The sequence below is a fragment of the Topomyia yanbarensis genome, chromosome 1 (genome assembly GCF_030247195.1).
Source record: "Topomyia yanbarensis strain Yona2022 chromosome 1, ASM3024719v1, whole genome shotgun sequence".
Classification (NCBI taxonomy): domain Eukaryota; kingdom Metazoa; phylum Arthropoda; class Insecta; order Diptera; family Culicidae; genus Topomyia; species Topomyia yanbarensis.
In genome coordinates, this window is record NC_080670.1 from 183,736,302 (window position 1) to 183,752,589 (window position 16,288).

The following is a 16,288-nucleotide window of genomic DNA, read 5'->3' on the forward strand; positions in this document are numbered from 1 at the left end:
ATTCGCTTCACTTTTTTTTTTCTCGCTGAAACCCTTACCACCCCTTAAGCTATATTTTAAGTATATCGCATAAAGTATTTTATCAAAAAATATTGAAAAGTGAACGACTTAAATGCTATCTTCGGAGTTGCCAAAGTTCCTCCACTGCTGCTACGAGTACTGAAACATCGCTAAGCTAGAGCATATTTCCTACGCAATGATATAGAATTTTTATATAAGAAATTACCAAAATGGCGTAGTTTAAAAAAACTGTTTTTGGTCGATAAACATTAGATACTTGACTTTTTTTTGGAGTAACGCGAATAACTTTTAAAAAGACATAATCACACGAATTAATTGTTTTGGTTGGAGCAAAATTACAAATGCCTCGGAAACTACCGCCTTTTGGAAGATTTTTGTTAAATGCATTTTGATTTTAAATTATGCTTAGAATTATACTCAGTAATAAAATTACAGTTTTGTATGTGAATTAGTAAATAATTTAAAAACATGTATGAAGTTATCGTTAGAAAAACTTTTTACCGATAAATTCTCCATCATGCAATCTCATAAAAAATGTTTGTTTTCTCTTTAGGTTTTTGTGGACAAAATATAAAAAATTAAAAAAATGTTTTTTTGCAATTTAAATTTTTAACATAAATTTTCGTTTTTTTAATGACAACAATTTTTCAGTGCATATTTTTTCGTATAGAAGTATTCACTCCCTGTCATTCATGGATAGTTTTACTGTATAAAATGCAGTAATTGAACAAAAAATGTTTGAAATTCATACACATAGAAGCGTCTTTTGAAAAATTGCTCTTGTATCAAAATATTCCAATTGCCAGAGAATATCGTGGAGATTCATAAACCGAACACACCCGCAAAGTTTCGTTCGAATCGACGATGTTCATATTTTGCGGTCGACCGTTTTCGCGTGGAATCCCTTTAAACAGCGCACTCGAATCGTTGAACACACCGTCGATCTCAACGTTGTCAGCGGGTATGTAGATTCGGTAGTCCTTCGTAAAAGACTTGCCGTCATCAACGTCATTTGCTTGCTTTAGACAAAATATAACAATTCTGATCTTATCAGGACAAACTTTCGAGATATCTGTCAGGGCTAAATATTTCCACGTTAGTCTCGAGATCTTTAGAGTAATTAACGGATTATTGCTTATTGTAGCGGTTTGAGCAGCACAGTAGACGGGCCTTGTTTACATTTACGTATACTTTGAGTTACATACAGTTTCCAGTTATTGGATATTTGTCGTAGAATGCGGATATCTTCGATGTTATGTTGATAATTCTTGTTGCATATATTGCTGCTTTTGACTAACAGTGTTCCTTTTCACGAATCTTTTCCGTCTTTGTTGATTCTGCGTTGTAGTCTTTTAATCTGACTTCTAAGCACCGAACCTTGTTTTTCCATCTGTTATTGTTGTTTTGCTGAAGTAACCACTTTTTTAGAAGATTGAAGGACTCTTCTACTGGAAGGCTGGGAAATAATGCTGTGACATCGAAGGAAACCTTAATTTCGTCATCTCTGATGTGGTTTGATGGTTGAAGCTGATCTAAGCAACCCAAAATATAAACAAAAAAACTGTTTTTATCCAATTGTGCCAATCTCATTTGTCCAAACTACGATTCCATGGCTGATTATGTTCAATACAATGGTGTAAATGTATATTACATATTCAGTACGCCAACCACTATCTTCAAATACTATGTATCGACACTGAAACATCGCTTGAAACCAGCGGCAGATCCGGGGGGTCCGGACCCTGCCGAAAATATTTTAAACTTAAGAAATTTTAAACTAGTTTTAATTTTAAAACGGCAACCCCTCACTGCATACTCTTACCGAAGCCTGTACAAGTCAAAAAAATTAGGTTAACAAAAATTGTTTTTGAATATTTATTCTTGACTTTGAAAGTGCGTATCTTGAGAACGCGACCTTTTGTACAAAATCCCCGCCACTCAATTCAGCACACAAATGTGCACCATAAATAGCCATTTACTTCATGTTTTATATTGATTTATTTTTAATCCCACTAGGTATCTTCTTTTATGATTCATATTTCAAAACAATCTTCAAATACTCATAAAACTTGTTCTGACATACCATAGACAAACGGAGAACGCTATTTTACTTCTATTTTTCGAAAAACGATGTGCTGTCTCTGCACATTCAAGTTGTTTTTTGTGTTTCTTTTTTTTTTTTTTTCTAATAATGAAAATGGAGCTTACGCTTACGGAAGTTGCCTTTATCCAGTTCCATCATCCAAGGCATTCGATACCTAAATCGTTCGATGTGTTAGTTAAGCTAACTAGAATGTTTCATTGTGCCGAGATTCCAAAAACACACAGGTGAGTAAGACAGTGTTAGAATTAAGATTACCGTATATATGGAAGATAAATGGTCGGTAAAGGTTGGGTAATGCATAAGACAGAGACTCTTCCCAGCAACTCCTATCCCTACCTCCCCGTGGTACTGGCCGGGAACTACGAGCAACATTAGGGAAGATCGGGTAACCAACCCCGGTGGGAACTTTGGTCGTAGACTGACAGGAAACCAATTGCAGCGAAAAGTCAACAAGTTAAGAATGCGAACCGATACCAATGGGGACGACCACTGCGACGAAAAGGGACTAGCGATTGGAAGCTTGGAACGTGGAACTGTAGATCTCTCAACTCCATCGGGATCACCCGCGTACTCGCCGATGTTCTCAAGGACTGCGGGTTCGGAATCGTAGCACTGCAGGAGGTGTGTTGGACAGGATCCATGGTGCGAGCGTTTAGAGGTAATCATACCATCTACCAGAGCTGCGGCAACACACATGAGCTAGGGACAGCTTTTATTGTGATGGGCGGTATGCAAAGGCGCGTGATCGGTTGGTGGCCGTTCGACGAAAGAATGTGCAGGTTGAGGTCCAAGGGCCGTTTCTTCAACATCAGCATAATAAACGTGCACAGCCCTCACTCCAGAAGCACCGATGATGACAGAGATGGTTTCTACGCGCAGCTCGAATGAGAATACGACCGCTGCCCAAGCCACGACGTCAAGATCATCATTGGGGACTTAAACGCTCAGGTAGGCCAGGAGGAGGAATTCAGACCGACGATTGGAAAGTTCAGCGTTCACCAGCTGACGAATGAGAGCCTTCGACTCATTGATTTCGCCGCCTCCAAAAACATGGCCATTCGTAGCACGTTCTTCCAGCACAGCCTCTCTTATCGTTACACCTGGAGATCACCGCTACAGATGGAATCGCAAATCGACCACGTCCTGATAGATGGACGGCACTTCTCCGACATTATCGACGTCAGGACCTATCGTGGCGCTAACATCGACTCTGACCAATACCTGGTGGTGGCTAAAATTGCGCCCAAAACTATCCCTCATTAATCATGTACGGTACCGACGGCCGCCTCAGTATGATCTGGAGCGACTGAAGCAACCAGATGTCGCCACTGCATACGCGCAGCACCTCGCAGCAGCGTTGCCGGACGAGGGAGAGCTCGATGTGGCCCCTCTAGAGGACTGCTGGAGAACAGTAAAAGCAGCCATCAACAACGTAACTGAGGACATTGTCAGGTACGAGGAACGGAGACGACGGAATGATTCATTCGACGAGGAGTGCAGAGCGGTTTTGGAGGAGAAGAATGCAGCGCGAGCGGTTATGCTGCAGCATGGAACCCGACAGAATGTGGAACGATACAAACAGAAGCGGAGGCAGCAGACAGGCCTCTTCCGGGAGAAAAAAACGCCGCCTGGAAGAAGCGGAGTGCGAGGAAATGGAACTGCTGTGCCGTTCTCAAGATACACGGAAGTTCTACCAGAAGCTGAAAGCATCCCGCAAAAGCTTCGTACCGCAAGCCGAAATATGTAGGGATAAGAACGGGAGCCTGCTGACGGACAACCGTGAGGTGATCGAAAAGTGGAAGCAGCACTTCGACGAGCACCTGAACGGGACGAGGAGAATGTGGGTACAGATGACCAAGGCAACGGAGGATTTGACTACGTCAGTGCAGTTGAGGACGGGAATGAACCAACTTCCACGTTGAGGGAAGTTAATGATGCCATCCAACAGCTCAAGAACAACAAAGCAGCTGGCAAAGATGGTATCGCAGCAGAACTCATCAAGTTGGGCCCGGAAAAGTTGGTTACTTGTCTGCACCGATTAGTAGTCAGAATCTGGGAAACCGAACAGCTACTGGAGGAGTGGAAAGAAGGGATGATCTGCCCTATTCACAAGAAAGGCGACCATTTGGAGTGTGAGAACTTCCGAGCGATCACCATTTTGAATGCCGCCTACAAAGTGCTATCTCAGATCATCTTCCGTCGTCTATCACCTACAGTAAATGAGTTCGTGGGAAGTTATCAAGCCGGCTTCATCGATGGCCGGTCGACAACGGACCAGATCTTCACTGTACAGCAAATCCTCCAGAAATGCCGTGAATTCCAGGTCCCAACGCATCACCTGTTCATTGACTACAAGGCGGCATACGACAGTATCGACCGCGTAGTCCATTCGAATCTCGACGGGAACTGAGACCAGGTGATGGACTCTCGTGTCTACTATTCATCATCGCTCTGGAAGGTGTGATGCGACGAACAGGGCTCAACAGCCAGGGCACGATCTTCACGAAATTCGGCCAATTTGTATGGTTCGCGGACGACAGGGTCATTATCGCCCGAACATTTGGAACGGTGGCAGACTTGTACACCCGCCTGAAACGCGAAGCAGCGAGGGTCGGACTGGTGATCAATGCGTCCAAAACAAAGAAAATGCTGGCAGGCGGAACCGAAAACGACAGTATCCAGCTAGGAAACAGCGTTACGATCGCCGGGGATGCCTTCGAGATAGTGGAGGATTTTGTTTACCTAGAATCCTTATTAACGGCTGACAATAACGTGAGCCGTGGAATCCGAAGACGCATCATCAGTGGAAGTCGGGCCTACTATGGGCTCCAGAAGAAACTGCGGCCAAAGATTCACCGCCGCACCAAATGCAATACAAAACCCTTATAAGACCGGTGGTTCTCTACGGGCACGAGACTTGGGCCATGCTCGAGGAGGACCTGCAAGCGCTAGGAGTTTTCGAGCGACGGGTGCTAAGGACGATCTTCGGCGGTGTGCAGGAGAACGGTGTGTGGCGGCGAAGGATGAACCACGAGCTCGCTGCACTCTATGGCGAACCCAGTATCCAAAAGGTGGCTAAAGCTGGAAGGATACGGTGGGCAGGGCATGACCGTTTCCGGAGTCTTTCGGCGATGGCTCTGGATTCGCCGAGGTTGAGTGGTGGAAGTAGCGTAAAGTTCTTCACTTTGTTTTTCTTCTACGGAATACACAGAACACGGCTCAACAGCTTCTACCTCCCAGAACTTCTGCACAATGCTTGATCTAAGCTCCGATCGACAGTGGTCAGATGGTAGACGCAGGGAACAGTGGGATGATCGGTGGATATCTTTTCGGAAACAGTCCATCCAAACACCGTTTCTATTAGCAACGGTAGTCCCTCTCCCAGGGAACGTTTACTGCAAGAATGTAGATCGTGGTACGCTTCACCAGCGACAACCATGTACATGTCGAATGTGATGTGGAATCTGGTGTCCGCCAACGACAACTTGGGAAGATTCCATGCGGAAATGTCGATCGGAACGGTTGGAAGGTTAACCGTCGGTCTCCTGAGGATCAGTAACTCAAGTTTGGTGGAGTACGGTGGCGACTTCAGCAATCATAGCAGTCAATTGGCACTTAATCAGCTTGGTGGATTCACCTATACCAGCTACTGCGATATCCACCTTGGTGCGACGAAGGTTCAGGGAATTTACAAGCTTCTTGGCGATGAAGTTGCACATGGATCCGGAGTCTAGAAGTGCGCGTGCTTCTTGCCATTCTGATCTACGACGAAGAGGGAAACAGTTTCCAGTAAAACCGTACTGTGCTCATCCTGAACCGACAGGCTTACTTGGCAGTTCGGCTTCCCTGAGGTAGCATAGGTCAGCTATGGCGACCGTCGATGGAATGGGCTGACTTTCCTCGATAACAGGAGTAGATGGCATCTTCGGCGGTACTGACTCGTGCAGCAGGGAGTAGTGTTTTTCGTGACAGTAACGGCAAGAGAACTGGAAGGTACAGTTCCTGACTTGGTGTCCAGTACAGAAGTAATTCCAGCGTTGGCGAGGATTATCGAAATACTCTTCCCGTCTCGAGCCACAAGTCGCTGGCCTCCTGCATCGCAAGGCATTGTGGGTGCAGCCGAAATGGTGGCCCCGGTGACGAATGAAAAGGTACTCGCAGTGGCCAATTCCCTAGCAACGAACAAAGCTCCTGGGCCTGATGGAGTTCCAAACAGCGCTCGCAAGGCCGCAATCATAGCGAACCCGAACATGTTCAGGCTAGCTATGCAGAGATGCCTTGACGAGTGCCGTTTTCCCGATTGATGGAAAAGGCAGAAGTTGGTACTGTTGCCGAAGGCCGGGAAGCCGTCGGCCGACGCATCGGTGTACAGACCAATTTGCCTGATCGACACGACGGGCAAACTACTTGAGAGGATCATCCTCAACAGGCTAACCCCACTCAGTGGTAAAGACAGCCGAGATAGCGATCCAACGGAAAAGGCGAGGTATTCGATATTGTGCGTTAGTGCCACTTGATGTGAAGAACGCATTCAACAGCGCAAGCGGGGATACCATGGAGCTCTCGTTACGCCGGCTTAGCCTGCCGGTGGGTCTGTACCGGATCTTGGAAAGCTACTTCCAGAACCGTGTACTATTATACGAGACCGATGCCGGTCAGAGAAGCGTTCCTATTACCGCTCGATTCTGGGCCCGGTATTATGGAACCTTATGTATGACGGGGTTCTGAGATTAAAGTTCCCTCCTGGTGTCAAGATCTTCGACTTCGCCGATGATGTAACCTTGGTGGTCTACGGGGAGCCAATCCCCGAGGTAGAACTGACGTCAGCACACGCGATCAGTACTGTGGCGGAATGGATGAGCGCGAGAGGCCTGGAGCTCGCTCAACATAAGACGGAGGTGGTTATCGTCAATAACCGCAAGTCGGAACAACATGCAGTTATCCAAGTGGGATAAGTCGCGATCACTTCAAAGCGGAGTCTGTAGATTCTTGGGGTCATCATAGATGACAAGCTGACCTTCGGCAGCCATGTCGACTATGCGTGCAAGAAGGCTTCGACGGCTGTTGCGGAATTATCGAGGATGATGTCGAACAGCTCCAAGGTGTGCGCCAGTAGACGTAGGTTACTGGCAGGCGTTGCCGTGTCTATCCTTAGGTACGGCGGCCCGTCCTGGGCGAGAACACTGGGAGTAACCAGTTACCTTCGGAAACTGGAGAGCACCTTCCGCTTGCTGTGTTTCAGAGTGATATCTGCCTACCGCATGGTATCACGCGATGCATCCTGCGTGATAGTGAGCATGATGCCAATCGGGCTGGCCATCTGGGAAGACGAGGAGTGTTTGGAGCTGCGTGGCACTAGAGGAGTCCGCGAGCGTACCAGGGTGGCTTCGGTCGCCAGATGGCAGCGCGAGTGGGATAACTCCTCGAAAGGTAGGTGGACTCACCGGCTGATACCTAACATATCGAGCTGGGTGGGTAGACCCCATGGGGAAGTCCACTTCCATCTGCCACAATTCCTGTCAGGCTATGGCTGCTTTCACAGTATTTCCACAGGTTTGGGCACGCGGAGGCCCCCGTCTGCCGTGACTGCCCAGGTGTTGATGAAACTGCGGAGCACATACTGTTCGTATGTCCTCGTTTCGACGTCCAAAGAAGAGCAATGCTAGACGTCTGCGTCCGGGACACAACCCCTGATACCCTTATCCAGAGGATGTGTCAAGCGGTGGAGAAGTTAAAGTCCTCAAGCGTTAAAGTCTCCCACTATAACTACCGGTTTCCGGCCCACTAGGTCTGACGAGAGCCTGTCGATCATCTGGTTGAACTGTTCTATGGTCCACCTTGGTGAAGCGTAGCAGCTACAATAGAACACACCATTGAACTTGACAATCGCAACACCCTCGGCGGAGGAGTGTATTACCGGGAACCGTCCCGTTGTACCCATCCCAAACCTATCCGACACCCAATTGCCGTTGACGGGATGTTATACGGGTCGGATAGGAGGGCGACATCTGTCCTCGACTCCGAGACCGACTGCCACAACAGCTGTTGGGCAGCTGCACAATGGTTAAGATTTAGCTGTGTGACTTTCACGGCTCCTTCTTATTGTCCTCACCGAAGGGACACGAAGGTCCACCCATAGCATGGTTACAGGCTTGCTTCTTAGCGGTGCAGATAAGGCATTTATGCGCCTTAGTGCAGCCCCGCTCTTTATGACCCTCCTCGCCGCAGCGACGACATAACTTGCTCCTGTCTATTCCCTTGCATTTGTACGACTTGTGGCCGGACCCAAAGCACCGATAGCACCTATCCACTGAAGGCGGCTGGGGTATGCTAACTGGACATACTGACCAGCCGATCTTCAGTTTACCTATCACGGTAACCTTTTTGGCATCTGCTTTCAGTAGCCTGAGGTAGGCTACTTGGGTGCCGTAGGGTCCCCTCTCAAGCGCACAGAGGCCCGCTCGATTGTTACGTCGCATTGCTCCTTGACGGCTGCGGTCGTGAACTCGTCCAGATGCTTACACTGGAGAGTTATTTCCGCCCCTAACGACCTCACCTGGGCGCCTTCACCCAGGACCTCTTGGGCCAAGGCCTTATACACTGCAGTGGATTGTGCGCCTCGCTTCAGCACCAAAAGCATTTCGTTTCACGCTGCGCACGTCTTGCCCGAGGGCCGAGAGGTTGTCGGCCGCCTTCATCGACTTTAGGACGTCGGCGTATTTGTCCTTGTCGGTCTTTAACCACAAGGCCTCGCCTCTGTCTTTGGCCTTCTTCGCGGACTGCAGTACATCCGGTGTCGGTGCCGGCTTCTTCTTGGTAACCAGCGTCCAGGGGTTTACGCCCCCCGGGGTCATTTGCGCCCCGGTTTACCTCGACCAAACGGCGTTTGGCCGTGACGGTTACACGACGCCGTATGGTGTTGTTTTTTGCACCCTCGCCTGGTGACTTCCTAGGGCGCTTCGCGTTCGACGCCGTCTTGCGCTTGCCGTTACCCTTCGAGGGGAACTCAGCCGCCGCTTCGAGCGACATGGCTGCTCCATAGAAGGGGAAGGGGAGGGCCCCTGTCTGGGTACCTATGTCGGCCTTCTCTCTTCCCTCCCTCTTGGAGGCCACTGTCTGGGTTCCTCTGTCGGACTTTTCTCCACACTTCACCCTCTTGGCGTAAGCCTGCTGTTCCTGTCTTGCGACACGAACAGCCTTCCGGAGCACCAGCAGGCTCTGTTTCAGCTTCTTGCTGATGTTTTGCTTTGCGCTAGTGAACTCGATTATAATATTGAGCTGCTCCGCCACTTTACGCATCGCGGATAGAGGCCCGTTCAGCGCGTTGGTAGGGCTATTTTCTACCACTGCTGGGGGGTCACTGGTGCTGTCGGATACAGCCTTCGTCGCTCCACTACTCTCCCCACTGGGGGGAGACCTCATCAAACCACCTCTAGCAAAGGGGTTCGGCACCTCCGTTTTTTGGTTTTTGTTGTTTTTCACGTCGCTCATTGATCCCACGAGTCGCGCGAGAAAGAAAGGTCCGCCACGCCAGAGCTCCGCAGTAACGTGGTAAGGGACGCTTACTGTGGGGGTTGCCCAGGTACCTCACAGGCTCCGTTAACGATCGAGCATCTTTTTTACCCCCTCGATCATTCATCCCTCGGCACGGGTCGCTTCACGCCTTGGACTTGGGGTTATGACCTTTTTTTGCTTTACGTGGTGACCTCGGCCCAGATCATCACAATCATCCTCCTTTACCAGGGCTTTGGACCTGTAGCTCTGGTTCTCAATAGTTCCAAGTACGTAGGTTATTACAGACATGCTACTATTAAGATCCGTCATTCGCTAGCGGAGTTTCCAGTAGCGCTTGGCCCTTGCTATTTGTACAGCGGCTGCCTCACTCCACTGCCCAAGCATTAAAATCTCCCGCTATGGCGAACGGCTTCCGACCCACTAGGTCGGACGAGAGCCGGTCGATCATCTGGTTGAACTGTTCTATAGGCCACCTTGGCGAGGCATAGCAGCTACAATAGAACACGCCACTGATCTTGGCAATCGTGACACCCTCCGCAGAGGAGTGTACTACCTCTTGGACAGGGAACCGTCCCGTTGTACAAATTGCCGCCATCCTAGACCCGTCTGCCACCCAATTGCCGTTATAGGCAGGGTCGTTGTACGGGTCGGATAGAAGGGCGACATCTGTCCTCAACTCCGAGACCGACTGCCACGGCAGCTGCTGGGCAGAAGTACAGTGGTTAAGATTCAGCTGTGGTACTTGCACGGCTTCTTCTTACTGGCCTGTTTTCAACCTTTGTCCGCAACGGTATGCACGGTGGTGTATAAAATAACAAACAGAACAAAGCACATCTATCTCACTCGCTGTGAAAGACAACAAAGAAACGTTCTTTTATGAATATCGCTTGGTTCGAGATGTGTTAGATATGCATTTCACTCGCTACGAAAAAAATACAGGCTCAGTTGATTTTAAGTGTTGCAGTATTTGTCCCTCTATTTGTGCAGTGGAATATTTATGAGGTTGAAAAAATGAATGAAAATGGTTTAGATCCCTTATGTTAGTAATGCGACACCAAAAATTCAGTTAGTAGTTTGGGATTCAACATAAATTGGTTCGATTGGCACGATCTGCTTGTTGTTGGGAAATTTGTGTCTGCCTACATAATTTGCCACTGCAAACTGCAGTAGACTTAGTAACACCATTCATGTCCATCAGATTGAGAAATGGTTTCGATTGCAATAAGACATTTTCGGTAGCTATAGCGGAGTTATTACAGTTAGTCGATATGCTGCGCTCGTATGAGAACAGATTTCAAAGAAAAAATCAAGAAATATAGGAAACTGTCTTTATCCTTAACATGGGAATCTTTTGTTCCCATACCCGAAGCAATTACACATATTTTTCCGTCTAGCTTACTAACAGCTAGGGCGCCTGTAAACCGATAGAGTAGACAGGCGTAATTTCTATATAAATATTCATGATTCGACAATGTGCAACCGGAAAACACACGCCGCTACCGTGTGTGTCTACGTAGTATGTACAGAGAGGCCTGGGTTTGGATAGGTTTGGTGTTTCACCATTCTGTACATTGTTTCGATATGACAGACATCCTCAGATCGGCTTGCGGTGGTGGTGGAATGGGGTTCATCTCTTTTAAAAAGGGATTCCACTTCCTCCCACTTCAGTTTATCTTCTTTCGATACGTTGCGAGTGGCATGCGTTCTTTACGTTACATTCGAGCACAGCAGTAAGGCACCGACCTGTAAGGATGAATAGTTTGAGTAGAAAGCATTTTGAGAAAAAAGATTGACAATCTGAATAATGAATTTCAATTATGGCCAAAGCGAGTGAATATAAATTTGAGATTTAATTATTCTTCTTTGGAGTTGAAAGATTTATTCTCGTAGGGCAGTCTTGTGTAATAGGTATACATATTTTGTGTTGCAACGATTAAAGGAATATTTGCATTTAAAAAAAGTTCCTTACTTCTCTTACCGGTAGACAATTCCTTGTTAAACTATCCTTAGTTTCAATTACATATTAAACATTAACCTGACAAACTTCTAGAAATACCAACGCAATCCTGTTATCAGTACATCGGAATAGTTTCGTTTAATCTTTCACTATCCAATTTCGAAACCGTTCCGATTGATGAGATAGCTATTGAAAAAGTTGACGTAATCACAATGATACTGAGAAGAAATAAAATGAAAACCAAACTTTTCAATTCCACGGGAAGTGCTTCGTTCTGACATTCCATTAATCGAACTCGGGTGGCTGGTGTGTCCAGTGCATTAGAATCCCCCCTATGGGAAGGCAAACTAATATCCAACATTTCAGCGAGTGCCCTGGGAACTACATGTTTAAACAAGTTTAGCCTAACAGAACCAGTTCCTGGGTTTATTTGGTCCCCTCCCAATCAATTACCGCATGTAGTGGAAATTCAATTTAGCTGATCTGCCCACGAATAACTCTACAATCCGCTCTTTTGCCCGAAGGGGTCTAATCTTCTCTCTCTGTCTCTCTCTGTTTTCGGGGGGCCTAAATTAATTGCTTCGCTGAGAAACGGTCGCCGGAAGCGATTTGTGCGTAAATAAATCATCGGTTCGAAGCTTATCTTAATAATCGCTTTCATAATTCATCCGCAGTCGAAAAGTGGTGCTGGTCCTGCGGTACTCAAGCTGAGTACTGAGTGATTCTTTTCAATGACGTTGTTCGAAATTTGGTATGATACAAATATCGAATATTTAGTGATTATTTCTAATATTATAATATGTTCATATTCAGATTTATCGAATTAAATCGAATTATGTTTAATTATTTTAAGTACGCATTCTACTATCGATTTTACCCAACAACCTTATTCGAACACGATAAACTCAGTGTCAGTTATGAACGAGTTATCCCTAACCTAGAATCATGTCAATCAACACACTTATCTCCGATATTTTCTCATTAGTTCATCTTTTCATCTAACGACTTGCTCATCGGTTTCCAATGACTCGAATGATCCGATTCCGGTTACACTTGTTCCGACACCTGATCCTTCATTGTTCCCCCGGGGGACCTCAGAGTCAGAAGAATCATCCGGCCCTATTCTGCGCGGCGAGTGAGGTGACTCGCGGCGAGTCACTTGAGACGCGCGATTCTGACAGGCGAAGGCAGTGAGAGAAGTCACTTCGGATGAACACCGATGAACTCTCACCTTATTCTTGCAGTCGCAACTGAGTGACAAGAGTCGATGCGCCGTGACTTTTCGAGTCGCTACCTGTGAGTCAAGTGACAGAAGTGCCGGGTTAAAGAAAAATTTAAATTTGTTTATGAAGAACGCAAAAATCGGTCGAAGTTGTTTTGTAATTTTTAATTTTATTAGTGTTAACGAGAACCTGGTAGTAAAAAATATTTTCAGGCCAAGGAATAATAAAGGAAGTTGTTTCTTTATCGGTCGGGATAGCAGATGGCATAATAGAGGCGAAAAGGTTAGCAAATTATTTTCGTTTTCTAAATATAAAGGTATATTTTTCTATTACATTCCAGGTCGAAATTTACGAACCAGAAACAGTTGGAATATTTGTTGACGCTTTTGCTGCTTCATCCGTGGCGCATATCTTCCGGACTACCTTCTCCAGAATCTACAGCGAGGACAAATGATGGCTCCAGTTTTTTAACCATCCCACCACACACCAGCGTTACGCGGAACAGCGTGCAGATATACGACGCATCTCTGTAGGATGCCCTCCCGCTCTCGATTAAAATGAAACCAACCATTTCTTCCTTTAAAGCTGCCTTAACCAGACATCACTGAGCGTTGGACTAAACAATGCACTGGATTTGTGATTTTGAGATTCTCCACCTATTAGTATTAAAACATGCAACTTTCTTGACCTAAATTATACAATGTAACAGGTAACAGGAAAAGACGCTCAAGATTTAACTTTTTTCATCACCATGCCGGCTGTGGGGTGGTGGGGGGTTGGTAAAAGGTATGTTATATACAAGGGGGATGTTTGTATTTTGTGGCCAAATGCTACAATTGGGGAGGGAGGGGTCGAAAATAGTTGCGTCATTTGTGTACGGCCCCTTTGCGAGGAAACCATTTTTCGTCGCCCCAGTTAGTCTGGGTTCAATCCCAGCCGAGGTCGTTGAGATTTTTCTGATGCGAAAAAAATCTTTGGTGACGCTTTCCTTCGGAAAGGAAGTAAAGCTATTGGATCGATATCTAGTCCAGATAGTGGCGTCACCTCTCTGGCGTCGGTATTTGATCTCGCAGCGGAAATAGGCCGACGGAAAAAACTATAACATAAAGAAGAAGAAGTTCAGCTAAGACGTTTACTGCTCATAATCGCAAGTCAGTCCCATGTTCTATGGAATTCCATGTCTACATGGGGCTCACTTCCGATTATATGCTGTTTAGGTGGGGCTACTGTAAAAGCTCCAGCGAATTGTAGATTGGTTTGGAACTAATTTTTGGAAAATGCATACGGGTCATTCCACGCGAAGTGATCAAAAAAGATGCAAACTTGAAATCGACCTTCACAGATTTGAACAAAATTTGGAGGAATTGTTCATCTAGGGCCAATATATAAAAACCCAAATTTTTGTGTCAATTGAACCACCCCTCGGGTCATGGGAGCACCCCCCGTTTTGGCAAATTGCCAAAACCCTTGATTTTCTTTTGATCATATCTCCGGTTCTATTTAATCTAGAATCAAACCACAAGATGGCTTTTGAAGAAAATTGTTCAAGGAGACTATAAAAAATATTATTTTTTGCCGACAGTGTTGCCAACTATGCAATTTTTTCAGTTAAATATTAAAAGTTAATTTTTCTCAAAATACGTATATTTTAATTTTGAAAATTTTAATGCCATCGCGTTCCTCAGACATTTTTACATAAAAAACACTTATCATCCCAATATAATATGAGCGCATCCTGAGATATACCGTTTTGAAGGGAAAAACTCCGATTTTCTCATATAAAAATCCATTTTTATTGGCCAAAGTTGAGAAAATCTTCAAACTGTCATAAAAATCGACCCTGATCTGCTAGAAGCAAACCAAATACGTAGTTTTTCATCATTTCTCGTCTACTTCACGAAAAATTATGTTTGAACTCAGAATACTCAAGTTGGTTTTTTAGTGTTGTGCGCTTGCGATTTTATATGGGAAATTGCGGTTTTTTGTCTTCAAAACGGTGTATCTCAGGATGCGCTCATATTATATTGAGATGATAAGTGTTTTTTATGTAAAAATGTCTGAGGAACGCGATGGCATTAAAATTTTCAAAATTAAAATATACGTATTTTGAGAAAAATTAACTTTTAATATTTAACTAAAAAAATTGCATACTTGGCAACACTGTCGGCAAAAAATAATATTTTTTATAGACTCCTTGAACAATTTTCTTCAAAAGCCATCCTGTGGTTTGATTCTAGAGTAAATAGAACCGGAGATATGATCAAAAGAAAATCAAGGGTTTTGACAATTTGCCAAAACGGGGGGTGCTCCCATGACCCGAGGGGTGGTTCAATTGTCACAAAAATTTGGGTTTTTATATATTGGCCCTAGATGAACAATTCCTCTAAATTTTGTTCAAATCCGTGGAGGTCGATTACACGTGCATTGATCACTTCGCATGGAATGACCCATACTAATTCTTATGTTCATAATTAGATATTTCGAGAAAATTTAAAAAACTATCAAAAACATAACGTTTGACTACTTCTCTACTAAAAGATTACCTCATTCCCTGCTGTGGTTGTAGGGTAGACGAGGCCTTAATCATCTCATTAGTCACGATGTCACACTATTTCGCAGATAACTCGGCTTACAGTAAATAGTCCCTCTTAGTTTATATATAACACATATTATCTAAACTGTAATTCTGTATCTTAAAAATTTTGAAATGTATTTTAAGCAAAGAGTTTGGCACCATTAAGCTGACGCAAACGTGCCGGATCAAATAAACGAACTGAAAAAAACTCGGCTTACAGCGATTGGAGTGCGCTTGAATAGGTATTAACATGTTTGCTTCGTTCCTAAGAAGCAGAGGAAGCAGATCAATAAATAATCTGACTTGAAAAAAGTAAAATATTCGCGTTTGAGCGAAGCGAAAAGTCGAGTACAATGCACCATTAAGCGCGACTCAGACGATACATCAGCTTCCGTCAACGTTAACGGAGCGTCACCGTTCCGTCAGGATAAGTTAAATACTTTTCTCTTGCGCCCGTTCACACGTGCCGTACGTCAAAACGTTCCGTGCCGTTGATGTTGTGTATGAATGCCTCCATTTAACTGCATGTAACTTATCCTGACGGAACGGTAACGTTCCGTTGACGTTGACGGAAGCTGATGTATCGTCTGAATCGTACTTATAGTACGATTCAGACGATACATCAGCTTCCGTCAACGTCAACGGAACGTCACCGTTCCGTTAGGATAAGTTACATGCAGTTAAATGGAGGCATTCACACACAACATGAACGGCACGGAACGTTTTGACGTACGGCATGTGTGAACGGGCGCAAGAGAAAAGTATTAAACTTATCCTGACGGAACGGTGACGTTCCGTTGACGTTGACGGAAGCTGATGTATCGTCTGAATCGTACTATATCGTCCTTTATTCATCCTACCATTTGAACTAATGCGTTGAATAGAGATAGCAG

General features: G+C 45.4%; 1 long non-coding RNA gene across 1 annotated transcript; it reads left to right on the forward strand.

Moving 5' to 3' along the window:
* The first annotated feature begins 12,902 nt into the window (after nt 1-12,902).
* LOC131676438 (uncharacterized) lies at nt 12,903-14,070 on the forward strand. Its single transcript, XR_009303178.1, has 3 exons — nt 12,903-12,976; nt 13,033-13,102; nt 13,161-14,070. It is a non-coding gene; the product is annotated as an uncharacterized LOC131676438 (long non-coding RNA).
* The last annotated feature ends 2,218 nt before the right edge of the window (nt 14,071-16,288 follow it).